Source organism: Corvus hawaiiensis, chromosome 1, assembly GCF_020740725.1.
Source record: "Corvus hawaiiensis isolate bCorHaw1 chromosome 1, bCorHaw1.pri.cur, whole genome shotgun sequence".
In the NCBI taxonomy this organism is placed as follows: domain Eukaryota; kingdom Metazoa; phylum Chordata; class Aves; order Passeriformes; family Corvidae; genus Corvus; species Corvus hawaiiensis.
In genome coordinates this window covers 91761317-91776835 of record NC_063213.1, presented here as the reverse complement: position 1 = coordinate 91776835, position 15519 = coordinate 91761317, and positions in this window count along the sequence as shown.

Here is a 15519-nt window from a genome sequence, read left to right as displayed (position 1 = left end):
GTTTGGACTCTGTGAAGCAGCAAGAAAATGATTGTCCGTCGAGCTGAGGAAAATCCTTGCACAGCGCACTGTGGCCGCGTGCAGTGTTGGCGCTGAAGAGCGGCAAAGCTCAAAGGCATCGCTGGGCTTCAGTTCTGTCCCGACCGCAGAAGGCGAAGAACGAAGCAGCTGAGCACCGGCTGCATGTACTCAGTGGAGCGAATTCCAAATGTCCAGCCAAGAACTGCTTCACAAGCAGATTCAGCTGAGAATGCTCTGGCTGCTTCACAAAGGAAGGCGCAGCCGTGGCACTCCTGGACACAACCTGGTCAGAAGCAGGTTCTTACACCTTCAATGCTGCAGAGTCCATGCAGCTAGAGCACACTCAGAAGGACGCGTCCAGAAAGAAGGCGTTCTTCAAGTACCCCCTCTTCCAAGTAGCCTTGAAACTGAGCACAACACACTGCGGCTCAGGAGGTTCCTTCTCAGATAGACGTGCCGTCACATTATGCAGCTCGCATACTGTGGGCTCGCAGAGCTCGCAGCTCTGTTGCCCACTTGCAGCAGCTGCTCCCAAAGAAAAAGGCTCCAGAAGTAAAAGCCTTTTACTGCTGGACTGCCCTTTCCCCTTGCCTCATGTCAAGCACCAGAAACTGTCCGCTGCACTCTCTATTTCCATTCTCCGTCGCATCTACCACTGTAATCTCTGCATCTCGAAGAATAAACCCCGGCCCAATTCTTTCCGTCGTCATCTTGTCTCACAGAGGGCACGCCGGCAGAGAAACGCTCCAGTTTGCTGATTCTTCCGAAACACACCTGGGCTGTGCATTTTCCTTCGCTGCCCTTGGTAGCACCACATTCTGTTTGCTTTGTAGCCTGAATATCAAGGGAAAGATTCTCAGCTACGTCTGGCACAGAGAACAGCTTTAGTTCAACGGGCTTACCCGGCGCTTACCCCGACGCATGGGAACTTGTATTTGCACCACATTCCGGGGGTAGTCTTCTTTCCTTTACAGGCTGCACAGCGCCGTCAGATCGCAGTGCTTCTCTGCACGTGCCTTCTCACTTCCAAGTAGCACCGCGCACATTAGAGCCTTGCAGGGAGCAAAGACGTGGATAGATGTGTGGCAGAGAAAATCGTGCAAAGACGAAAAGGTGTTCTTCTTTTGTCCTCCTCGTCGCCCAGATTGTGGTGCTGTGCTGAAAGCGTGGGTATTATTACCCCTTCTCGCAGTGAGACTATGTGCTGCGTTGGAACTGTTGGCCAGTGAAAGGCTAATCCAGCAAGTGCTTCCCTCCTGATGCATTTTGCTGAGCGAGAGCTGAGGAAAATCCGTGCACTGCACACTGTGGATGCATGCAGTATACACGCAGAAGAGCGGCGAAGCTCATAGTCATCGCACACACCAGCCCAGTGGCCTGGGGCTGCGTTCTTCTCCCTTACCGGCGCTGGCCAGAACTGAAGCATTCAGCTGTGGCTCTCTTCAGTGTGTGTACTGCACGCATCCACAGTGCTCTTTGCACGGATTTTCCTCAGCGCTACGTGACACTACAGCCGTTCTGCTTCGCAGAGCCCAACTGTCCGCACAAGGTCTCGCTCAGAGAAATGTGTCAGGAGAGAAGCACTTGCTGGATTAGCCTTTCACTGGCCAACAGTTCCAACGCAGCACCACAGTCTTATTGCGAGAAGGGGTAATAAAACACATGTATTGTCCCGGAACACTTCTCTGTGCGAGCCGTAGCCGAGAATCTTTCCCTTAAGATAAGGACCACCAGGCAGACAGAAGGTTGTGCTACCTAGCGCTAGAGAGAAATTGCATAGCCCGGGCGTGTTTCGGCAGAAGCAGCGGGCTGGAGCATTTCGCTGCCGGCACCGTGCTCTCTGGGCGACAAGTAGACGACGGTTCGTCTCCAGCAAAACGAAAGCGCCACCCGCTACGAAGAGCATAAGAACGAAGGCAGAGCACCGAGTTGGTGTGTGCATCGCACAGGCTGCAAGAGGAAGCGTGGCTGCCACTCGCTTGTTTTCGGATTCACATTAGCAGCTCGAAACTTGCAGCTACTTGTACTGCTACCTAGTTCTCTTCCAGCTTTCCCAGGAAAGAATTGTGCCGGGGTTTATGCTTCGAGATGCAGAGATTACAGTGGTAGATGCGGCGGAGAATGGAAATAGAGTGCAGCGGACAGTTTCTGGTGCTTGACGTGAGGCAAGGGGAAAGTGCAGTCCAGCAGTGGCTTTTACTTCTGGAGCCTTTTTCTTTGGCAGCAGCTGCTGCAAGTGGGCAACGGCGCTGCGAGAGTGCATAATGTGACGGCACGTCTATCTGAGAAGGAACCTCCTGAGCCGCAGTGTGTTGTGCTCAGTTTCAAGGCTGCTTGGAAGAGGGGGTACTTGAAGAACGCCTTCTAGCTGGACGCGTCCTTCTGAGTGTGCTCCAGCTGCATGGACTCTGCAGCATTGAAGGTGTAAGAACCTGCTTCTGACCAGGTAGTGTCCAGGAGTGCAACACAGCGCCTTCCTTTGTGAAGCAGCCAGAGCATTCTCAGCTGAATCTGCTTGTGAAGAGGCTTTTGACTGGACATTTGAAATTCGCTCCACTGAGTACATGCAGCCGGTGCTCAGCTGCTTAGTTCTTCACCTTCTGCGGTCGGGACAGAACTGAAGCCCAGCGATGACTTTTAGCCGTGCCGCTCTTCTGCGTGTGTACTGCACGCATCCACAGTGTGCTGTGCAAGGATTTTCCTCAGCTCTCGCTCAGCGAAATGCATCAGGAGAGAAACACTGGCTGGATTAGCTTTTCGCTGGCCAAGACTTTCAACACAGCACTACACTCTGGGCGACGAGGAGGACAAAAGAAGAACACCTTTTCGCCCTGCCACGTTCTTCTCTGCGATACGACCATCCGCGTCTTCTCTCCCTGCAAGGCTCTAATGTGCGCGGTGCTACTTGGAAGTGAGAAGGCACGTGCAGAGAGCACCGCGATCGGACGGCGCTGTGCAGCCTGTAAAGGAAAGAGGACTGCCACTGGAATGTGGTGCAAATACAAGTTCCACGCGTCGGAGACAAGCTCCGTGTAAGCCGGTTAAAATAAAGCTGTTCTCTGTGCCAGACGTAGCCGAGAAGCTTTCCGTAAAGATGCTGGCTACAAAGCAAACAGAATGTGGCGCTACTTCAGCGCTAGAGAGAAATTGCATAGCCCAGGCGTGTTTCGGCAGAAGCAGCAGCCTGCAGCATTTGGCTGCCGGCACCGTGCTCTCTGGGCGACAAGTAGACGACGGTTCGTCTCCAGCAAAACGAAGGCGCGACCTGCTACGAAGAGCATAAGAATGAAGGCAGAGCACCGAGCTGGTGTGTGCATCGCACAGGCTGCAAGAGGAAGCGTGGCTGCCACTCGCTTGTTTTCGGATTCACATTAGCAGCTCGAAACTTAAAGTCCAACTTGCAGCTACTTGTGCTGCTTCCTAATTCTCTTCCAGCTTTCCCCTGGAAACAATTGCGATTACGTTTATGCTTCGCCATGCGGCGGAGAATGGAAATAGAGAGTGCAGCGGACAGTTTCTGGTGCTTGACGTGAGGCAAGGGGAAAGGGCAGTCCAGCAGTAAAAGGCTTTTACTTCTGGAGCCTTTTCCTTTGGGAGCAGCTGCTGCAAGTGGGCAACAGAGCAGCGAGAGTGAAGAATGTGACGGCATGTCTATCTGAGAAGGAACCTCCTGAGCCGCAGTGTGTTGTGCTCAGTTTCAAGGCTACTTGGAAGAGGGAGATACTTGAAGAACGCCTTCTAGCTGGACGCGTCCTTCTGGCTGTGCTCCAGCTGCATGGACTCTGCAGCATTGAAGGTGTAAGAAACTGCTTCTGACCAGGTAGTGTCCAGGAGTGCAACACAGCGCCTTCCTTTGTGAAGCAGCCAGAGCATTCTCAGCTGAATCTGCTAGTGAAGAGGCTTTTGACTGGACATTTGAAATTCGCTCCACTGAGTACATGCAGCCGGTGCTCAGCTGCTTCGTTCTTCGCCTTCTGCGGTCTGGACAGAACTGAAGCCCAGCGATGCCTTTTAGCCGTGCCGCTCTTCAGCGCCAACACTGCACGCGGCCACAGTGTGCTGTGCACGGATTTTCCTCAGCTCGACGGACAATCATTTTCTTGCTGCTTCACAGAGTCCAAACTGTCCGCGTAGCTCTCGCTCAGCGAAATGCATCAGGAGAGAAGCACTTGCTGGATTAGCTTTTCGCTGGCCAAGACTTTCAACACAGCACTACACTCTGGGCGACGAGGAGGACAAAAGAAGAACACCTTTTCGCCCTGCCACGTTCTTCTCTGCGACACGACTATCCGCGTCTTCTCTCCCTGCAAGGCTCTAATGTGCGCGATGCTACTTGGAAGTGAGAAGGCACGTGCAGAGAGCACCGCGATCTGACGGCGCTGTGCTGCCTGTAAAGGAAAGAGGACTGCCACTGGAATGTGGTGCAAATACAAGTTCCCACGCGTCGGGAGTAAGCTCCGGCTAAGCCCGTTGAACTAAAGCTGTTCTCTGTGCCAGACGTAGCCGAGAATCTTTCCCTTTTCATTTAGACCGAATGTGCTGCTGTATGTCGCTGAGAGGCAAAGTGCATAGCCCAGGCGTGTGTCGGCACAAGCAGTGGGCTGGAGCATTTCGCTGCCGGCACCGTGCTCTCTGGGCGAGAAGTAGACGACGCTTCGACTCCGGCAGAACGAAAGCGCCACATGGGTACTAAAGAGGCCGAACGAAGGCGCCGAGCACCGGGCTCGCGTCCGCAGCGTACAAACTGAGAAAGGAGGGTGGCTGGCGCTCGCCTGCCTGCCGAGTTCACGTTAGCATTGAGAAGGAGGAAGTTCAACGACAGCTACTTGTGCTACTACTTATCCCTCTTCCAACCATCCCTGGGAACACTGGCGCTTACCTTTCGGCTCCGAGATGCTGAAAACACAGTGGTCGATGCCAAGGAGAGGGGAAGTAGAGAGTGCAGCGGGGAGTTGAAGTGGCTTTTACGTGAGGCAAGGGGAAGGTGCAGCCCAGCATTGGCTTTTCCTTCTAGTTCTTTTCTTCAGGAGAGCAGCTAGCAACCGAGCTGCGAGAGCCAACAATGGGATGGCACGTCTTGTCAGAGAAGCCACGGTCTACAGTGCTGTAGACTACTGTGCACAGGTTTAATGCTGCTGTAAGTACACGGTACTTTTGGAACGGCTTCTCTCCTGACTCTCCCATCTCTGTGAGCTCTAGCTGCTTGAACTTGGCCACACTGAAGGTGTGTGGACGTGATTGCGCTGCGAGTATCAAGTCTTCCAGAGACGAGGGATAGTCAACAAATGCTTTCTCACCTGGCCCATCTCTCAGTCCCAACTGTGGATGGAAATGCTGCGCTGCAAGGGTGGACTTAGCCACTCTGAGAGAATGTGATGACGCTCTATAGATAGTTGCGAAGGAAAGTGCTGGTCACTGCAATGTTTCGCCTAGTTTACAGACTTTAGAGGGACTAGGAAGGCCAACGCCTTGTTCTAGCACTTGTTCTCTGCGTGCAGCTGCTGGATGTTTGGAAGGGCTTTGGGATCCGCGAGAGGTGGAGGGTAGGATGGTAGCTAGAGCTTGAAGGAAAGTGCGTCTCTCCAGGACCTTTGATGGAGTCCAGTGGGTGCGAGTTCCATGTTGAGCATGTTCAAGATGGCACAGAAAAGGTTCTGAAAGAAAGAGGCCGTGCTGGAACTGCCTTGACTTTTGCCGCTTCGAAACTGTACAGCCAACAATGAAAAGATTCCTCTTGCTTCCCCGCGACGCGCAGGATCACATTCTTTTGTGTCTCCAAGAAGCAGGATGCACAGCGGAGCTCTTCCACCAACTGCTCGCACACGACTGCGGCCGCGCCAGCGAAGCGCTTGGCTTTTTCCCCGGCACTGTCAGCGCTCATCGAAACAACCGCACGATGGCGCTGACGACTTGCAAAAGAAGGCCAAGCACCTGGCGCTGCTCGAAACCGCCCCAAGGGCAGAGGCAAGTTGCAAACGTCCCTGCACTCCAATCAACAGCACATCAGGACAAAAAGATTTCCCTCATCTTCCCCTTCCAAGAGCAGCCTCTTCTTTACACCACACTCCAAGAGCCAGACAAACCTCTTTGGCCCAAACAAATCTTTTCCCTCTCGCAGATTCTGCCTACCATCTTGAAACCATCTGGCAAAAACAGAGCTCAAAACAGTGCCAGCTGAGGAAGATCTTACTGCCTGCAACTTCAACTGCACCCCTCAAACTAGCAGCACACACGCTGTTCTCAGCACTTTCCTTCTCAGCTCTAGCTACCATCCTAAGCCTTCCCTCTCCTAGAGTCAGGATCCAAAGACAACGGCACCACGGACTGCTCACACACTAAAGGCATCAGGACAAAAGGCTCACAAGCTTGGCCTTTGCATTCCCACGGACAGCTCAACAGCTCTAACCCAGAGAGAGCTCTGCCTCTTGGGAAAAGCCCTTAAAATCCCTAAGAGCACCTGATGTGCACATCCAAACCTGCTTTCCTTGCCAAAGAGAGCAACTACAAGCCCATCTCCAAAGAAACGGCATCCCCTCCTCCAAAATACAACACATCCAGCCACTGATCCACCTCCAGTATTGAATGTATCCAACAATTGCCCCTACACGCCCAGGGGCCAGAAGAGAAATGTCTTGCTGGACTATTCCTCCCCATGCTACCTTAACATCTGCTCCAGCAACACTGGCACTCCAAGTCTCTTGGCCTTGCCTTGCCTTCAGTACCTTGTCGAGTTCTTCTTAAGCTACCCTTGCTCTGCTTCCTTTGCCTACGTCTGCCTTGCCTCGCACTACCTACAACTTGCTGGCTTTGCTTTGCCCTGCTTACCACTCTTGGCCTTGCCTTCCATGCAGGCAAGGCGCTGCAAAGCAAGTGCAGGCAATTGTGGGCAAGTCAAGGGAGAGCTAAGCAAGGCCAGAGCAGTGAGGGGAAAGCAAATGGAGTGGTAGGCAAGAGAAGGCCCAGACGTTAGAGGCAAGGCTGGCCGTAGGAAGGAAAGTCCACTGATGGGTAGGCCAGGCAGAAACAAGAAGGGCTCGGCAAGCCAAGGCCCTGGAGGAAAGCAGTAGGCAGGTCAAGGGCGGGGCATGGACGTGCAAAGGAATGCAAGGCTCCAGAGAGCTAGCAGGGCAAGGCAAGGAAACTGTTGTGTTGCCAAGGCAAGGCAAGGATAGGCAAGGCAGGTGAGAAGTACATTCGAGGACTGCTGGTACACAAAAGTGGCCAGGACCAACTGCCTTGCTTGGCGAGGCGAGGTAGGGCAATGAGGGTCCTAGAAGGAAAAGGAAAGGTGAGGCCAGACCTAGACGAATGTGAAAGGAAGTCAGGTGGGGGATGGGTGAGCAAGTCAATGTAAGGCAGGGGAGAAAAGGCAGGTTGACAGAAGGCTACAGAGGGGGCAGCAAGGAAACGCAAGGCATGGGGAAGCATGTGAGGAGTGGGTGCTGCCAGCCGGCCGGGATGGCAGGGGCGGGGCCACTGCAAGTAGCATGGTGGGGATGTGGAGGGGGGTGTTAGTGTGCGGGAGGGGTGTGTGTGTGTGTGTGCAGCGGAGTGCAGGGTAAGTGCAGGTGTGCGTGTGCGCATAGGGGGGTTTTGTGCCAGGTGCTGTGCCAGGGGGAGCCGTCCCACCTCCAAGAAGGTGTGGGAGTGAAAGGAGTAACATGGATGTGTCTTTACAAAGAGACCGTGTGAATCCGTCCTTAGACAAGGCTAGGAATTTACTGGTAGGGGAGTAACAGAAGAAAGTGTTAGTTCTAGAAACTGTTACTAATCGACAGAGACTGTTGCTCAGCCAAGGCCGTGTTAAATTCCTGAACCTAGAGCAAGGCAACAAAGACTTAATAGCATTAGGAATAGTTTCGTTTTCTTCCTTTTCCATACCAAGAGGGGGGTGCATATTAGAGGGGAGCATAGAGTAGGCAGTTCCAGAAGTCTGTAATTCCCGAGTACCTCAGAGGGTGCTGTTGCCAGGAACTTAGCATAAAAAGGGGGCTGCGTCCCGCAATCAGTTGAGAGACTCCATGGCAAAAGCCCCATGGCCTCTCCCTGTAGTTGAAGAATGTTCCAGGACTCCTCTGTCTCCTTTTTGGTGGATGAAGAAATTCAGAAAGCAACACTTCTGCCAGAACTCTCCAAGATGCCTCCTTTGCTCCCAGCGACTCCATCACTGCCCGGGAAGCTGTCTTTTCTACCAGAGGAGTTCGAGATACAGTAAAAAGCCGCGTGGCAGAGAAAAAAGACAATAATTGGTTTACAAGGGATGGCAAACAAGAGATACCAGAAGCTTTGGCCCTACCAATATTAAAAGAACTCCGTGAAGAGAGTCCTTGCACTTCTTGAGGATTGGCAGAAGCCTTCCTCATGCTGTATGTTGCTGGGGGTCTTTTTAGACTGGCAAAACGAGCTGTTGAAGGTTGCTTGAGCTGTGCTAAAGCAAACAGCCAAGTTACAAAGTAACTTGCCAGGGGAGGGAGGCCTTGGGCTGCATGTCCCTTCCAAAGATGCCGGGGGGATTTTCCTGAGATGCCCCAAGTGGGAAGGCTTCATATCTTCTGCTAATGGTATGTCAGCTAGCAAGGTGGCCAGAGGCATTTCCAACTGCTTCAGCAACGACAGGATCAGTTATTAAGGCATCTTTGGAACAAATCATTCCAAGATACAGCATTGTAGAAGCAATAGACTCAGATAGGGGAACTCATTTTACAGGAAAGATCCTTCAAGGGGTTTTGGCTTCTTTAGGAACACAATGGAACCTCCATAGGCCCTGGCACCCCCAGAGCTCGGCTCGGGTAGAAAACAATGAATAGAGAAAGAAACACCTTTTGAAGCTGCTAATAGAAACCAAGATGCCATGGCTAAGGCTTTGGACATTGGCTTTGGCGAGAATGAGAGCCCGACCCAGAAGAGAGATTCCGTTATCCCCCTTTCCGTCGTTGTTATGAATTACCCGGGTAAGTCTCAACCTAGTGGGGGAGTAGAGGTAAGTGATGTATATTGAAAACCATCTGTGGCCAGGATACTGCTTCTTGTGAAACCCCTTCAACAGGAAGCTCAGCTGGCACAAGCCTCACCTTTGGACTTTGCTGCTTGTAACATCCAACCAGGAGATTGAGTCCTAGTTAAGGAGTAGAAAGAAGCGCCAGTGGCGGTGAAATGGCGTGGCCCATTCCAAGTGTCACTGACGACAGAAACAGCCATCAAGACAGCTGAACACAGGTGGACCCGTCACTCTCGGGTCAAGGTCTCTGAAGCCTCAGAGATTTGCACATCTCAGCTGGAGGAGAAGGCCGGGAGGCCGTGACTGACACTCTGCAGGAGTGGGCCGGAGCAGTAGCCAGTGCTTCGACATCAGAGGAAGCCCTGCGTGCCTACCCACAGACCATCTGCTGAAATAGTCTCTATGGGCATCCCTCCTCTAGAATCTCCACTCACTGGGGCGCTAATACTTGCAGCCATTGTTTCACGTTAAGTAGTTTCTGTGTCATCAATTGCCACAGGTGGTGCAGAAGACAACGGGAAAATTAGACTAGCTAATTAGATCACATTATTAAAACATTTTCCTTAATAATTCTACTTTTATATGGTCAGCTAAGTTTAGGCCAGGAGTGGGAGAATCAATTTGCAGCCTTAGGAGAAGAAGTAGCAAAAGTTTTGAACCTTAGCAATTGCTGGCTCTGTGGAGGGCCAGGAGGATCTGAAGAGTGCCTATGGTTGGCTAGCCCAGCTGAACCTAAGTGGTGGCTCAACACCCGACATGAGGTCCATACTAGGACCAAAGGGCCAAAGAAGGAAGTCCATGGCTATAGGAGAAGGTTTCACGAAGGATATCTGGACTTCAGGTGGCTCTCTTGAAAGCTGTTTCTTGCATAGGCGAAGTTACAGCAGTTCAGGGAGCGGGTATCCAGAGCCAGCCCTACAGCTGCCAGCTCCAGCTGTAGGCATACCTGAAGCCGCTTTCTGGTCAAGTTACAAAGCATTCTAGACTTTTCTTTGCAGAGTATCTTAACACATAACAACCAATAAGCACCATACCCAATACCTTTACATTTGCCTATAGCCTATCATAGCTACTACCATCACCATATTCTAGTCATTATTATCCAATCACAAGAGTAAGTAAGTTACAATTTCAGCTTACAGTGGAGAATTCTTAGACCTTTCTTCTTCTTGCTACATCAACATTTCTTGTTTGCCTGCCATATCTTTCTTTTTGGTAAAGACACGTTTTCTATTTACTTATGCTCTTCTTGAGACTTACTTACTTGGTGAAAAACACGTCTTTGTTTGTAATCACATACCTTTGTCCTGCTCCTAAAAATCTCCTTCCAACTCATCTCCAACCTTTGCCTTCTCAGTTACTCAGCGATCACTGTTTCAGCAAAACATCTTTTATTCTATATCAAAACTTGCTTCCATTTCTACCTCATCCCCAGCTTCTACATTCACAGACCTTTCTGCCAAGCCTACATACCTGTGAAACTTTCTTACCAAACTTTCATCCTCCCCAACACATGGCCACTTCATTCTTCTCCAACAGGCACTTATTGCCTAAACAGGACAGGGCGGGTCTATGTAGGAAAAGGCGTTTGTCAATTGACTTTCCCTCTGGCTTTAAACAATTGGCTTTGGACCCACAATTGCCCTCCTTACAATTGTTCCAAATATCAAGACAAATGCAATCAAATAGCTGTTCAGCTCACTAATGGTAGCTGCGTAAGGTGTTCTTACCACACTTACCAAAAACATTTGGAAGCCTGTAAAGCAATGGGGAGGGACAAGGGGTTTTTTTGACCACCTATTTTTAAGCTGTCCCCACAAAAATTCCACAAGTAGAAGACATGTTGTTTGTGATTATCAGTGGGAATGGCAACACCGGATTGGAACTCAAAGCCTTTTAGTGAGTTCTGCTCCAAATCCAACCAAACAGCTTGCAGATGTAAATGTAGATGGCAACCCTGTGTGGGAGCTTGGAAATGCAAATACTGTGACCCTTATGGTGGGGCAGCTATTGTTGGAGGACCGTTAGGCCCGGGAATCCTGCTGTATTTTGACCCGCCAATTGATGACCAAGGGTAGGAAGGCCCCTTTGCTAATGGAACACGGGCTTTGAAAGGACATTATTGGATTTGTGGCCAACATGCTTAGCTCAGGTTACCTCCAAACTGGTCAGGGATATAGTGTATATCTTAGACCATTGTTCTTTTTGCTACTACAAATTCAGGGAAATCGCTTAGGAATCAAAATCTGTGAGGATTTAATTAGAGAAAAGCAGTCAGCTGAGGCAGCCTTGGCTGCAGGGAGCACCCCAAAACGGGGAAAAGATGAATGGCCACCAGAACAAGTTACGCAACACGATGGACCAGCCCCTTGGAAACCTAAGGAATTAATCCCAGATGCCTGGGAACCCATTTATCATTTCAATGAGATAATTAGGTTACAAGCTGTCTCAGAAATAATTACCAACCAGCCAGCCACAGCTCTTGACCGTCTTGCTGAGCAACCCACTTCAATGAGGAAAGCGGTATTTTCAACATTGGATGGTATTAGATTATCTGTTAGCAGAAGAAGGAGGAGTTTGTGGGAAATTCAATGACTCGAGCTGCTGTTTGCAAGCAGAGGACAGCGGAAATGTGGTCAAACAAATAACAAAGGAAATAACCTCAGCTCATGGACCTGTCCAAGTGTTAAAAGGATGGTAATGGGACATGTTTTCCTGGCTAACTGGCCAGCTATGGGCTAAATTGTTACAGCAGGGATTACTGTAACACGCCTATATCAAACCAGGAATCCCGTGGAAAAGAAGTATATATGGACAGATTGGTGGTAGATGTTTCGGAGGTCTTTATTTCTCCAGCCGCATGGCCGGGGCTCTGCTCAGGAACTCCCCCAGTCACGGGACCCGAGGGTCCTTGGCCACACCGGGGAACACAAACCAACCAATGGGGAATGAAGCTGACCAGGGGCAGGGAAACCCCGTGTCTCTCGCCCAGGGCCCATCTCCCAGGGCTCCATGGCAGGGGGGGAGACCCCAACACTAAATGAATACCATTTCTCCTCTTATATGCTATAGCAACTCTAATCTTTTGAGCATGCGTGACACCATGCTGGGTGCAGCTCTTTCAGCAGGTGGTCAAGGGGATGCCGCTAGCAGCCATGCCTACCTGATCCAGAAAGGACTACAAAAGGACAGAAAAGGATGTCACTGCAAATAATAGCAAAAGCCAAGAAGACTCAAGAAGAAAAAATTAAATCAATGGTAATTAAGGTTTGTAAAGACAAATACAGATCAAATAAAAAGAGGAGGGATTAAAAGGAAGGAGGTGGATGAGTCTTTACAAACAGACCGTGTGAATTGGCCTGTAGACAAGGCTACGAACTTATGGGGAGTGAAGTAACAGAAGAAACTATTAGTTCTCTAGAACTGTTACTAATCATCAGAGACTGTTGATTAATCCAGGGCGTGTTAAATTCCTGAACCTAGAGCAAGGCAACAAAGACTTAATAGAATTAGGAATGGTTTCTTTTTCTTCCTTTTCGATGCCAAAAGGGGGGGTGCATATTAGAGGAGGGCATCGAGTAGGCAGTTCCGGAAGTCTGTATCTGCCGAATACCTCAGCCAGTGGGGAAAAGGAAGAGGGCCTTGTGGCCAGGAACTTGGCATAAAAAAGGGGCTGCATCCCGCAACCGTTTGACAGACCCCAGGGGAAAAGCCCCATGGACTCTCCCTGTAGTCGAAGAATGTTGCAGGACTCCTCTGTCTCCTTTTCGGACATCAACCTCAGGCACCGTGGATTAATTTTCCTTAACGGCAGCGACCTGCTGCGTGCTCTCCGTGCTCCTCCCCAGCCCCCCGGCAGGTGTAAAATAGTTCCCGGCGGCTCCCACCGCGCGTTACAGACGGCTGCGCGGCCCCGGGACTGCTCGCAGTGCTCCCCTGCTCCGCAAGGGCTGCCCGCGGGCTGCGGAGCCACCTCGCCACCGGCGCGGCCACGGCCGGGGCCCTTCTCGACAGCAGCCGAGGGGCTGCGGAGCGGGCGGCTGCGGGACGATCAGCCATTTTATGCCGCGCGGTGCTGCCGCCTCCATCTAGTGCTCCATCGCGCCGCCGGCCGACCCCCGCCTGGCGCGTTCACGCTCGGCCGCGCTCGCCGCCCGCCCAGCCTCGCCGGAAGCTCTCCCGCCCGGGCCGTGCCCCGGCTCCGCCTGCGGTTCGGCAGGGCCAGGCCGCACGCGTGTTGCGTGGCTCGGAGCACCCGCGTTGCGCCGCAGGCCACGGGGAAGGCGGGGCGGGGCGGGCCGGCGCCATGGTGGTAGCGCGAGGAGAGGAGCGCCCGGGCGGGGCGGCGCGTGGCGCGGCGGTGAGCGCTTCTGCTTCCTGTCGCTCGGCGGCCGCCCTCGGCAGGTGCCGTGTGACCCCGCGGAGCGGCGGGGCCGGCCGGGCGGTGCGCGGCGAGGCTTTCGGCCAGCGGCGGCCGCAGCGAGAGGCTGCTGGCACTGCCCGTGCCGGTGGAGAGAGCGGGGATCCGAGGCCGGCCTTCCTAGGGTAACGAGGGGCGACCGCCTTTGCCGCGCTGCCCTCCGTGCAGCACGTGGCCGATTCCGGTGAACCCGAGGTCTCCGCAGCGGCGCGGGCGGGAGGGAGTGGGGAGCGCGCTCGGTGCTCTGCCGGCCGCTCCCGCCCAGCGCTGCGCTCCGCCGAGGCGTTTTGCCGCCCGTCCTGGGGAGGACACAAGGGACACCAAAGTTGGAGCTTAGCTGTCAGGGGGAGCAACTTGCCTCCATTGGCGACGTCCTTTTCCCTCTGATTCAGCTACCTTGTAGTAGGTGCGATGGTGCTGAAGAAGGGTGGCGGCTTGGCACAGTTGCTGGCATAGGTGGTGCAAGAGCTCCACGCAAGGAGCTTTGAGTGGCATGTGTGAGGGTAGGAGGGTACGGCACCCACAGCTGAAGGCAGAAAAGGTCAGGGCATGTCATCAGCCGCAATCGTGCTAAGTTGTTCATCTTTGCAAACAGCTTGCCGAGTTGTTCCTTTTCTTAGGTAATGGGGGTTAGTATCAACCAGAACTGCATATGGTCAGTATTTGCAGAGAAGGTTATTTGGACTGTTGTTGAGGTGAGTGTAGCAGTTTCTATGGCATTTTGCAAAAAAGTGACAGGTCTCTCTGCGTTCCCCAATTCTTAACAAAAATGAAGTTAACAAAGCCCTGAAAAGAGGTTTTACAAAACTTGAGGGATTTTTTCCTACTCGTACTGTAGAGACAACCATAGTCACCTTGTCTTTCCAAAAGTGAAGGTTACATCTTTTTGTCCAAGAGCATCAAGTGCTTTTGGTCAGCGTTTGTGTGCAAGCATTAGCCTTGTTCTTGTTCTTCCCTGGAGAACTTTTACAGTACTCAGATGATCTGTGTAGGCTGCAGAGTGCAGTGGTGAACTTCAAGGCTTCCAGCAGAAGGGAGATGCTGTCCACGTTTTGGATTCTCCTTAGTCTGAACCTTCAGTGTCCAAGGCTTCACTTTTCAAGCAGTTGGAAGAGCTCCAAATTAAGATATGAACAGGTCTTAATTGACCTTGTCACCGCCTCAGTTAGTCAAGTAATGCTGTGCACTGGATTTAATTGCCTAGTGCAACATGTGCTAAAGATATGTAGAGTATCTCCTCGATTACCCTCCCAGAAGGGTTTGAAGGGAGAACAAGGAGTTCCGAAGACAGGTATTTGGTGTACGAGAAGTAGAACTTAGTTGCTTGCAGGGCACTGCATGCACAAATGTCTAAGGAGGATCCTTCTTTTTTTGTCCCATCTATGCTTGTTCTCATTTGAAATCCTGAACATTCTGGAGGCTGGTTTTGTTAGGGTTGTGGCTGGGGAAGGGGTGGTGGTGGGGGAGGGGTGGGTGTTGTTTCTGATTTTTTTAATTTCCAGGATAGTGTACAAAGAACTTGTGCCCAAAACCAGCAGTATGAAGCAACGCAGGTATAAAAGAAGGTCACCGAAATGTCGGCTAATATGAATCTGAAAGCGCTTCAGTATTTTACCCAGGAGTTTCACTCCAACAAGGTGATTGTCCTTCACAGAAATGTAGTGGCAGGCTTATGCCATGCTAGAAGTGATGACCTTTCTCTGCCCCAAATTGACCAGCAAGATATTTTGGCTCTTGATTTAAACCCCTGAGCCAGCTGTGTTTCAGGCTGCAGAAGCTGCAGGTGTTGTGGCAGACGCGGGGCGCAGCCTTGCCTGCCGGTCCCGACCTGGCGCACGCCGGTGGCAGCCGTCAGCTCCTGGGGTCCCCTGTGCCGCCCACGCCAGGGCTCTGCCTGCCTGCTTGCACCCCCGGTAGCCTCAGGGAAACAGCGGACTACTCCATCTACTTTAAAAACAAAGAAGCAAACAAAAAGCCCACTGTAAAAATATGTAAAAGTCTTGAAACTAATTCTCAGCGCTTGCTCGGAGTTTGTTGATGGCGCAAATGGATTTTGGATAAACTGGTATTGCTAGTACTA